Genomic DNA, 13404 nt, shown 5'->3' on the forward strand with positions numbered 1-13404 from the left:
CAACTTTTTTCCCGTTGATTCCTTAAGCTTTAGCGCGTCTTCTGAGATAAAGGCAATTTCGGTGTCGATGTTCCATCGCGTACTACGATTTTTTGAAAATGACAAAATACAAATGGCAATAACTCGACTTTTTCAAATACAACACAAGGTGCGTTATATTGACAATTTAGTGGCGAATCCAGATATGTAATAAAAAATTGTGGTTTTCATTTAAAAAAACGGAACTTAGTTGTGTATCTTATTTGAGAGTATATGAATAGAAATATTTTTATAATGTGCCTCATTGTTGGATCTATCGTTATAAAAAAATCATGTCGATAACTTGTATAGGAAAAAAGTTATAGAGCGTGCGCGAACCTCTGGGTCAGTCTGTATATATAGTCCTAAATGCGGAATCCGAGCTCCATGTAAAAGTGTTTTAACCAATATAATTTTCTCAAAAAATGAGCCCAAATATGTATCACTCGTTTTTGGCTAAACCTCCTAGTTTCGAAGATTCCCTATTCGGACATCTAAAATGCAGCTCTCTGTACAATTAAGCAATACAAAAAGCTCAATTAAAAACCAAAGTACGAAATTAATGCGTTCTAATTTCTGACAAATATCAAGTGTCATAACAAGACAGCGCTCTATGTTTTATTTAAATCTTTTTCCTTAAAAAATAACACGTTACAATACCAAATTGTGAAAAGCAACAATTGTGATATGCCATTTTAGTTGTTAAATGTTCTTAATTTTATCACTAGTTATAAAGTATGACATTATTTTATTACTTGTGTTAAGAAGTGTGACATAAAGATAACAATTAACACTATTTTTATAGCAATGTCCAGACACAGGTATAATTTTGGAAAATTATTGAAATCACAGATTTAAAATTCGAATTTGATACCTATGCTTTTCACACACAAATTGAAAAAAATCTTGTATGAAACACGAGGCAAAATGGCAGTTTTTTGCACACGACGTGTTACACTCGTGGTCCAACCTTCACGTCTAGTGAAAAACACGCTCATTTTGCAACTTGTTGCAAAAATAGCTTTTTGTAATCATTTTTTCCTGGTAAACAGTACATTACCTTCTAAATCAAAAAATCAATCAATTTCATCCAACAAAATCACTTGAACGTCGAACGCCGTACTTTGCAAAAATCTTTCATTTGAGAGTGTACAAACATCATTATAACAATGAACTGTTTAATACTAAACTTGTTAAAAGTAAAAAATACAAAATTCAAAAAAAAATATGAAAAATCATCCTTCACATAACTTCAGGAAATAAATCGGAGATAAATGCTACATATTCGCTTAAGACATTTTTAATGATAACTTGAGTAAAAATAATAGATTTTATTATTAATTTCTTTCTAGAAAACAATACATTACATTTAGGTAAATATTTTATAAAAAACCACTCAAAAAGTCAACTAGTTTTATGCTTGAACATCAAACACCACACAACGCAAAAATTGGCAGAGTGATTCTAGCCTTAATTGAATTTCTAGAAATATTATAATAACATAAACTGATTAATACTAAACTAGTTATCAGAAAAAATACAATATAAAAAGAAAAATCAAAAAACAAATTAGGGAAAAATCAACCTACACATAAGTTCAGAAAATAAATCGAACATAAATGCTATAGGTTTATTTAAGTAATTTTTGCTAATTTCTTGAGTAAAAAAATGTTTTTGTTCTAATTTCTTTCTAGGAAACAAATACATTACTTTTGGGTTAATGATTCATAAAAAACGACACAAAGAGGCAACCAGTTTTATACAATAAAATCGCTTAAACACTTCGCAAAAATTGCTAGGAGTGATTCTAGCTTTAATTGAGTGTTTAGAAGCATTATTACAACAATACACTGATTAATGCTGTAATAGTTAACAGAAAAAAATACAATACCAAAAAAAATTAGGAAAACTTCAACCTTCACATAATTTCAGGAAATAAATCGCAGATAAATGTTACAGATTCCCTTAAGATATTTTTGATGATTTCTTGAGTAAAAAATTGATTTAATAATTAATTTCTTTCTTGGAAACAATATGTTACATTTAGGTAAATAGTTTATAAAAAACAACTCAAAAAGTCAACCAGTTTTTTGCAAAAATTGCTAAGAGCTTTAGCTTTACTTGGGTATATAAAATCTCATTATATTAATTAACTGTTTAGTTCTAAAGTAGTTAATAAATAAATCCTATACCAAAAAAAAAAAATCGAAAAATTTTGTAAAAAAACAAATCTTCACTTAATTTGAAGAAACAAATTAAAAATAAAAACTGTACAGTATGTCCCCAGATTGAGTTTACAAGAGGAAAAAAAATCTTTTATTTAACTCCAAGACTGTAAAGGAAAAACATCTATTGCTTTATCTGAAACGAGCAAATCTGTAATTAAAAMTTCATTACTCGGATTCASTAGGAAATAACGTTTATATTTCTCTTGATTTTAGACTAATAATTTTAGAATAATTTTTCTCTGCTTCATAACTCCTAAAACATTGGCGGTTTAATTTTTTTTGACAATGTTGTCACTTTGAAAATTAACTGAATAATGATGATGATGAAAGCTGTTTTTTTCACCCACATTTTTGTTATTTAACTTCCGTAAACTTCTTTGTCAAAGTGACATCGTTGTCAAAAAAGTAAAATCGCCATTGTGATGAGATTTAAAACGCAGAGAAAAATAATTATAAGTCTCAAATTAAGAGAAAAATGAACTTTTCTTTCCACTGAGTCAGGTAAAATCAAAGATAAAAAAAAATTCCTCTTGAAAAATCAATTTGGGGACATAGTGTAGATTTGTTTCGGATATTCTTATTTTTTTTTTTCAAATTTCCTGCAAGGCAACATTAATATAGACTTAAAACAGGAACAAAAAATAAAAGTGTTATCATTTTCTACGCCAATTTACAATTAATTTTAACCAAAAAAATKTGAATTCAAATGCAGTAGAGATTTTCCTATATACAGGATGCGCCAGAACTCGCGCCCCAGACAAAAATGCCATATAAGATACCAGGAGCATGGAAAAAATGTTAAAAAAATTTCATCTATAAAAATTTCGAAGTTATGAGGGTTTAAAGTTTGCACATTGACTCTATTTATTTCTGTTTGAAAAATAATTTTCCAAGTTTTTTTGCTATAGGCTATTAAAAGAGGAAACAAGGAAGCTGTATCCTAAATTGTAACTCTGTTCAATGTTATTTGTGGCTTTTATTGGCAAAATTTTTGTCCCTTTACTAAATAATTGTAAAAAAACATATACAAGATCATCAGTATCATTAAATAGATATAAAAAAATGTCAAATGTCAAAAAATATATGTCAAAATTTTTTGACAGATAGAATTTTTTAAACATTTTTTTCATGTTCCTGTTATCTTACCTTACTTGAAAATTTTCTCTGGGGCGCGAGTTCTGGCGCACCTGTATTTTTGTTAATTTTTCGAGTAAAAGAGTGTTTTTTTATTATTTTCTTTCTGGTAAACAATAGTGATAGTAGTTTTTTACTTTATCAAATATTAGGTATTAATTTAAATGATTGTTTTTCCGTTTAAATTTTGCGAAACCGATAATGGTGCACTTTCTTATGCCCTTGTTTATTCCCAAGCTTCCTTAATAAAATAAACTGTATTTTTTCATCTTAAAAAATTGATTTTGCATTTTTTCACCTCGTTTTTTACTTTAATTAGTTTAGAAATAATCCATTCATCATAATGGAAACATTATATGTTACTTAGCAAAATTTAATATTCCGTTTATAAATCGGTATAAAATTATTAATGAAAATAATTTTTATATTATAGGTCGCTTTGGAGAGTGGTATTAGTACTCCCTTAAGATATTAAATACAATATTTTTTTTTGAAAATGAATTCAACACTTTGACTTTTGGCGAATGTAAAAGTATCTGAACCCCAATCTACAAATTATAGTTATAGGGCAAGTGTTGTAAATCTACAATATTTACAAGCTTTTTGTACATACTGAAAAACCGCCACAAAGCTTTTCTTATGGGACATATCTTGACTTTGATTGCAATTTCCGGCTTTTCTAATTAAACTACACGTTTGGCACAATAACATGATTTGTTTAGCTTTTTGGGACTCGTCGATTGATATAAAAATTATTCTATTTGAGTGGCCGTAAAATTCCCCTATAAAGTATACCTTGTCCTTTTTTTACATATATAATTTAATTCAGTTTTAATGTATTTATGCACAATTCGAGGTCCATCTATATGTCGTAGTCATTGGGCGTAATGCGTCATTCCGCGGAAAGCCTAGTCTTTGGCCAGAAGAAGCTGTAATCAAATAAATATTCCTTTGTTTGACTGAAATTTTACGTCATTTCAGGGATTGCCCACTTAATTCTCGTCAAACAGAGTAACCGATTAAACCATTACATGTTACAGCGTTTGACGGAAGTATATTTAGTCATTTGTTGAAGTCTTGAAATGTTTGAAACTGGCTGTAGAAATGTAAATTTTTGGTAAAAGAAAAGAAAAGCCAATAAAAGCCATACTGGATTAAAAAATTTCTAGACTTGCAGGTAGTTATTAATTTTTTATCAAATTAAATGTAATTTTTTTTGTTCTTTAATTTTTTTAAAATTCAGCCCCTGTAAAATAATGTAAATAAGTAATACGCGAAATATATCTTCAAAATATTGAAAAATGTAAAAATGCCAGCGAATCGGATTAATAATTTTTAAAACTTTTATCTCTTATAAGTTCTCCCTTTCCACTGTATCTGCAGTTGGGTTCGACCGAGGTAAAGGGGCCCATCATAAATAACCGCTTACCGCAACTGACAATAAATGCCACAATTGCGAAATAATCCCGACATTTACTTTATCGTTGAGGTTTTAACACAATTTTTACATCAGTAGGTACCTTTCTAAGGTAATAAAATTAAAAATAATTATCAAAAATGTAGTAAGTACATTTTTTTGCTCATGTCGATTTTGTCAGATAAAAATCTTTATTTTTATAACAGCCAATTTTCAATAGTAATTTGTTTTTGAGTGACGACGTTATCATGACATTTTTAAGAATTGTAAATAAAAAAATCATTTTTTTACGAAATCAATTGTACAAAAACTTGTAAATTAGTTTCCTGCTTATTGTCAAAATGTCAATAAATTGCACTAAATCTGATGATTCACTTGAAAACTAGTTTTTTCCGACAATAATAAATTCTTGAAAAAAATATTTTGTCTTGTAGTAGTTCATAAAAGTAAGGTAACTGGGTGAAAATTAGTTGAGGTGGGTGCAGTTATGAGGGAAACACGGGATGTTTGTCAGAAGAGAATAAAGTCATAATTTGCAAAAAATGTACATATTATTGTCACAAGTGAAATGTGGTTTTACAAAAATATCAGAACGTTTTAACAATTATAATAACCTTATTAATATTAATTTAATAATAATTGCATATTTAGATAAACAAACAATACAGAGAAAACAATTATAATACAGTGCGATCAAAAAGTGTTTCTATAACGTAGGCGTCCTAATTGAGGATGTCGCATGGCATTTCCTATGTTAGCTAGATGTCAAAAAAATATTTCATACAAACCTACAAATTAAAATTGATCTAAGCAAATTGAATTATTCTATGAAACGTCTCAAAACATTTTGAAATGAGATGTTGTTGGTGTTTATTCACACCAGGGTTTCCTGTCTTAATTTATAAAAAATTATTTTGACATTTCTCATTTGTCATTATCACATTTTATCTTCGGCAGACATAGAGACAGACTTTTTGATGGCATTGTAGTTATAATACATGACAGTACACTGTGTTTATAGTTAAAAAAACAGAAACAGATTTAAAATAAATACATATTAAAATCCCTACTGAATGCTGAAAAAAACTATTATCTAATACACAATAATATTATATAATAATTTTAAAATATAATCTCAATTTATGAGTTTATTTGAAAGATCATTGCATTCCATTATTATAATTGTGATTCGGCTCCTCATCCGAATAAACACTAGTAGTACTGTATTTGGTACTGCTTCCACGCACTTATTTTAAAGAAAAAATTGATCGCGTCCTTCCGTTAGCCGACTCCTTTTCACAATCCGGCAACGCCGCTACTTTCATTCTTGTATTTGTGCGCTCCACGTACGCTTCGCTTGGTAATTTCTAGGTTATTTTACTTAATTTTTTCAGTCATTTTTAGCAAAATGGGTAAAGAAAAGAAGAGAAAACGAAGCTCTTCTTCTGCTTCTTCGGAGGAAGACCACCGGTCCACCAGAAAACTACTAAAAAGACTGAAAAAGCTAGAAAAACGAATGTCACGTGACTATAGACGCTCAAGGTCTCGTTCTAGTATGGCACTTTCCCGTTCGCAAAGTCCTCAGGATTTGCGATCGGTAACTCCTTCAGGGAGTTCTTTCATTAGCCATCACAATTCGCCGGAACGCCGTCCACAGGATAACGTGCGTGAAAGCGCTTCACCTTCACCAGCTTTCATCGTACATAACGACGAGGAGCTTCCTCAAGATTTTTTACAAATATTAGGTGAAAATCCAAATGACGTCAAAGAAAATGTGGTCATTCCCTCAGAGCTCTTGACACGCTGGTCTTACATTTTATATAACGGTTTACCGTCCAGTGACAAACAACCACTAATAGAGGAATATCAGTTGGAATCTGAAAATGGCGTAAGTCCACCCACATTAAATGCGGAAGTGGCTGCAATAATAGCTGCTTCTTGTGTTAAAAAAGACGCATACCAAATGGCGACACAAAGCCAATTGCTTTCCAGTTTGGCAGCTCACTCTCAAGGACTTAAGCTACTTTTTAAAACCAAAGCTTTGGACCAAGCTCTGAAAACAGAGTTGGGTAAAAWTTTTTCAGATTCGGCTAAATTAATAGCTGATGCTTTTTACACTATGTCACTCACTCGTAGACATTTACTTTATCCCTCGTTGACGAAAAAAGCAAAAGAAATTTCACTTAAGGTGCCTCCAAAAGAATTTCTTTTTGGAAAAGACATTGGCGAGGAAATAAAAAAGGCCAAATCTCTTGAAAAGCTGGGAAAGGAAATCAAGGCAGCTTCTACTAGCACCTATAATTCTTTAGAACAAAAACGAGRAGGGGGAGCTCAACAACAAGCGAGTAGATACAAAACTACTCGTAGTTCCTATGTACCGTTAAACAGGAAAGGCCCGACTCGTACTACGAGGGAAACGAGGTCATCAATAGGGCAACCCTCAAAAGTCCAAACTCAACGAACACGTCGTTACTAAGTCAGGTAAAGGTGAAACCCTTAGCAGGTAGACTTTTCCAATTTCTTGACTACTGGAAAACTCTTACCAGGGATCCAATAATTCTAGATTGGATTCTAGGATATAAAATACCTTTCCTCAGTATTCCATTGCAAAAAACATGGCCACCCAAACGCAAATACTTTCAATCAGAGAGGGAAGCAATTAGTGAATCTTTAGATACACTACTAGAACAGGGGGCTGTTGAACATTGCATTTCAAGCAAAAATCAATTTCTTTCTGACTTCTTTTTGGTTCAAAAACCAAATGGTAAAAACAGGTTTATTCTTAATTTAAAACTATTAAATAACCATTTAGACCCTCCACATTTTAAAATGGAGGATTCCCGAACAGTGGCAAAACTGATTTACAAAGATTGTTATATGACGTCTGTCGATCTTAAAGATTCTTATTTTTTGTTACCAATCCATAAATCTTGTAGAAAATATCTCCGTTTTTGTTATCAGGATAAATTATTTGAATTTACTTGTCTTCCTTTTGGATTATCAACAGCTCCATATACTTTCACAAAGTTAACAAAACCAATAATAACAAATTTGAGAGAAAAAGGCATTACCTGTGTTGTTTATTTAGACGACTTCTTAATATTTGGAGACTCAGAACAAGTTTGTCTCAAAAATACGGAAATTACAGTCCGTCTGCTCCAAAGGTTGGGTTTTGTTATTAATACTGAAAAAAGCTCTCTCGTCCCTTCACAAAAATGTAAATTTTTAGGTTTTATTTTTAACAGCTTACAATTAAATATTTCTCTTCCTCGGGAAAAGATAAATACAGTTCTGAAACTCATCAACTCCTTCCAAAATACAAAAGTTTGTAAAGTACGGAAATTTGCCAGGTTCATTGGAATTTTAACCTCAATATGCCCAGCAGTTCAATATGGATGGGTATATACAAAGATGTTTGAGAGGGAAAAATGTTTGGCTTTATTAAAAGCAGGTTATAGCTACAATGCCAAAATGTCTCTACCTCTCACTTTAAAACCGGACTTTCTTTGGTGGAAAACCAATATAAAACAAGCATTTAATCCTATTAGGAAAGACAGATATTCAGTTGAAATTTTTACAGACGCATCCCTAAGGGGATGGGGCGCTTACTGTCAAGGAAAAGGTACACATGGATGGTGGGACCAATCAGATAAATTTAAGCATATTAGCTTTCTTGAATTAAAGGCAGCTTTTTTCGGTTTAAAATGTTTTGCAAAAAATCTATCCTCGTGCAATGTATTATTAAGGATAGACAACAAAACAGCACTGTCATATATAAACAGAATGGGAAGTATCAAGTTTCCTCAACTATCAAATTTGGCAAAACAAATATGGCAGTGGTGTGAATCTCGACAAATATGGTTACATGCGTCTTACATAAATTCTAAACAAAACCATAATGCCGATAGGGAATCGCGTACCTTACCACCAGAAACGGAGTGGGAATTGTCACAAGAAGTCTTTGAGTCAATAAAAGCGTTGTATGGCGAACGAGATATTGACCTTTTTGCTTCTTATGCAAATCATAAATTATGTTTCGTGGCTCCAGATTCAATAGCCGTAGACTCGTTCACAATTTCATGGTCTAACATGTATTTCTATGCTTTTCCCCCCTTCTCAATGATCTTACGAACGATTAACAAAATTATCGCAGACAATGCTAGGGGTATATTAATAGTCCCTGATTGGCCTTCTCAGCCTTGGTATCCACTTTTCCAAAAAATGCTCTTGCAATATCCCTATAATGTCGGTCCGAAACACGACTTATTGTTTTCTCCTTTCAGAGCAACGCACCCATTGAGAAGCACACTTACACTGATGGTAGGACTTGTCTCTGGAAAGCCTTTAAATTAAGAGGTATTCCAGAACCTGCAATTTCTACTATGCTGAGGTCTATATCATCATCCACACTTGCACAATATCAGTGCACATACAAACTGTGGTGGAAATTTTGCCAAAATAAAAACATTAACCCATTTGAAGCTTTAGCACCACAAATTCTGGAGTTTTTACAATACGTATTGGACACCACTACACACAGTTACGGAACGTTTAACTCTCACCGCTCAGCCTTGTCATTGTTACTTCCAGGAGAGTTGGGCAATAATTCAGAAATTAAAAGATTTCTTAAGGGTGTGGCACGAATTAGACCTAGTAAACCTAAATATGATTCAGTTTGGGATCCAACACCTGTTCTTGAACTTTTAATGTCATTTTATCCCCATGAGACGCTAACATTAGAAAACATCTCTTATAAACTTGTCACTTTGTTGGCACTAACAACGGCCCAAAGAATTCAAACATTACATCTGATTAAACTATCAAATATAAAATTTTCTGACGCTGGTGTTCGAATTGTTATCACTGAACCCACCAAGACCAGCATAAAAACAGGGATATATCCAAGTTTTTCTCTGAATTATTTTTTAGAAAGACCGGAACTTTGTGTTGCCACATTACTAAAGCATTACATCTCAATCACACAAAGCCTCAGAGGACAAGAAGATTATCTTTTTATAATACTTAGAAAGCCGTTTAGAAGAGCCTCTTTAGCTACACTTAGCAAATGGATAAAAATGACCTTAACACAAGCAGGAATTGACATGGACATATTCACCTCATATTCGACTAGGCATGCGTCCTCCTCAGCAGCACTGAGACAAGGAGTTTCAGTGGAAACAATTAGAAAGTCAGCAGGGTGGACAGGACAATCAAAAACGTTCGAAAGGTTTTATAACCGTCCAACAATGGGTACCAATTCGGTGCCAAACGCAATACTGTCGTTAACTGACAAAAAATAATATCTATTCTATTTCAACTTTATAGTCTTATATTTTTATAACTTTGAATAAACTTAATTTTTTCTTTAAGAAAAAATTTCCTTCTTCAACACTTGCAACACCATCTATCTTTAAACATCTACAAGTGTTTATTCGGATGTGGAGCCGAATCACAATTTATAAAATCAAACTAACCTGTGAAGTTCGATTATAATTGTGTAAGGCTCCTCATCCGAATAACTCCCACCACACCCAATGGTAAATAACTGTTTTTCAAATAAGCCCTTATTACGTTGCAAGCGATTTTGTCTTTAAACAATAATGAAAGTAGCGGCGTTGCCGGATTGTGAAAAGGAGTCGGCTAACGGAAGGACGCGATCAATTTTTTCTTTAAAATAAGTGCGTGGAAGCAGTACCAAATACAGTACTACTAGTGTTTATTCGGATGAGGAGCCTTACACAATTATAATCGAACTTCACAGGTTAGTTTGATTTTATAATTGATATACAGCGTCATTTCTTATATAAAAATAAAAATAAATGTAAATGTACAATTAAATTTAGAAATATTCATGAAATTAAATTTCATTTTTTAAAATGAGAGGCAACATATATTCATGATAAATTTTATCAAGTTTGGCAAATGTTGTTGAAAAAAACTTGTATCTTTTTTAATTTTTTCGTATAACAAACCTTTTGGCGTCCATACGACAAAATAACAATATTCCAGCCCCGTTATATACAACTGCCCCTGAACTTGATAAAAATAATTATCATTAATTTTTAATTTTAATGAATTTTCACATAATGTAGCAAATTTAATTTTTTTGCCCTAATTGCTTCATCAGGAGTGAAGTCCCGTGAATTAAAAGGACATTTTATTTCTACAAGTCCATCGTTACCCAAAAGGCCATCAGGGCTTGCAGCAAGAAAGGGGTATTCTTCAGAAATAAACATCCCACATGGCAAAATTTTTTGATTTATAATTTTTTCGAATTGCTTTAATGCACAGATTAATAAGTTGAGGTGGCCTTGTTCTCTGTTTTATTTCTTTCTATTATTCGAAAGTTTTATTAGATAGCAAACGGTCACAGGTAAAGGATTTCATATGAATTTGGTCGAATTTTTCTTAGAAAAGGTTGACAATGTGCCCGCAGGCCGTTTCCATTCAATCAAAATTTGCCATTCAGTGGTCAAAGGTATGACTTGGTTATGTTCGAAATTTACAATATCTTATACGATACGATAATAACCGCCCCAAATTTAATTTGTAATTAGTATCACATTTGACAATATTGCAATATAAATAACAATGTAATTCGGATTGCGCTATTTCTGAATTAAAACACGGATAAAACACTGTGGACATGGCTGAACTCGATTTCTGTGAAAAATGTCACCAAAATCACATGAAATCCTTTACTGTTTATAAATAGTAAACAACCATTAACTTCTACATTAATTAATAAAATTATTGGTAAATAAAACAATAAATTAATTATTTTGTGAAATGGTGACTTTGGACATCAAAACCATGAATCAGATCAATTTTTAATTTTAAAGAAACGTTTCAAATATTATTTTATTCCTTTTAAAACAAGTCAAATGCGATAAGTGATTACTCATAGTCAAAATTTTTAATAGTTTGAGCAAACGATTTATCAATTTTCGTCAACTCTCCATCGACCCATCCCAATGCCGGAAAACCGACAACTGCCGACCATCGGCTCCATCCCATCTGAAACGGTCGAACGTGCCTACTCGAGAGCCGAGTTTTGTGTCATTACTTCTGAAGCAGATTGTACATGACTTTTGACCAACCGTTCGTTCACTTATTTCCCTAATTTCTGCTTTATTTTTTTGGAGTTTGCTAACAAATAGATTTTTTTATTTGAAAATCTTCCGTTTCAATATCCAACGGCATATTAGCTTCAGAACCATAATCTAGATCACAATTATTACTTTTATAAATTTTTGTTTAATTTTTAAAACTAGATTTCTTTTTATTAGCTAATCGTTTCTTTAAACTATTATTAATATATTTTTTGGTGTAAATACCCACTTTCCAACCATTTCTTCTATATAAACTTTCCCAATATTTCCCTTTTGAATTTTTTATTTTTAATTTTTTTTCTTTTAGAAAGGGCTGCAGCCAGGCATCTTAACTGATAACCCCCACGCTTAGAAAAATCAATCCTTTTACCTCCCACAAATTTAGCAATTATAGAATGAAAATTTTCGGCTTTATTATTATTTAAGCCAATTAGAAGTCTTTTAGAATGAAATTGTAATCTATTTAATGGTTTTTTTAAATCACTTAAAATTCTTCTAACTGAGGGACATAATTTACTTCGGACAAGTTACTTTTCTGTTTACAGTAATAAATGTCACATTGGTCATGTTGACCAAAAACATGGTTGACACTATTACCAATATCTTTTTTTAAATTTTCGATTTTTAAATTCATAGGTGCGTCTGAATTTTATAGTGTTTAATCCCACACTCTACAGCAACACGTAAACGAGTTATATTTGATTTCATACGGTCGGGCTAAAATTTTACGAAAAGTGCTGCTGTCACCATCTGATACAATATACAAACTTTTTTGGAAACCATCTAAAATAATTTCACTTTTCATTGAGGTGGAAGAGCCTTTATGATTTAAAAAACATTTATGGTCTGGAATAGGACCGTCGTTTTTTTCGAAACGAGCGCACACCCCACAATATTTATTTCTTACACCTAATGTAACAGCTTACCAGTTCTTTGACCAATTATGCATGCAACTCCAGAACTGGCATTGTAAACTGATCGGTTGGACCTTTTTGACCAGGCACCGTCGCAAATTACCGTGATGAAAGGTTTGCTATCAACTAGATCCAAATCTCCATATTCTACAGCTAGGTTGTATTCCTCGCGTCCGACTTCCTTCATGGACTCATAGGTGACATCAAAGAATTTTTCCATCAACCTATCTTCATTTTTCTTGTACAATTTTTCCGAAATTGTGGGGAGATTTAGGGCTGACGAAAACTCTTGCAGAGCACTGCATCCTCCTCCAATTAAAATTATTGCAGCGGTTGCATTTATATTCACACTAGGAACTTCTTCTGCATTTGAATCCTCGGTTGACACCGAATATGTGACAAAACATACATCACATTTTAAAAGAAATGTTGAAAAAAGACCTTTTATGATTTCTTTTGTAACTTTTACGTTTGTTCCTCCACAGGCAAATAGTTTATGGTGAGGAAAATTTAAAATTTATAAAGTGGGAAACCTCGACCAAACGTCTGTCCTCAATTGCAAAAGTATTTATTGAAATTCT

This window comes from Tribolium madens, unplaced genomic scaffold (assembly GCF_015345945.1).
Source record: "Tribolium madens isolate multiple individuals breed KSU strain unplaced genomic scaffold, Tmad_KSU_1.1 Scaffold_2;HRSCAF=44;Tcas5.2_LGX, whole genome shotgun sequence".
NCBI lineage: Eukaryota > Metazoa > Arthropoda > Insecta > Coleoptera > Tenebrionidae > Tribolium > Tribolium madens.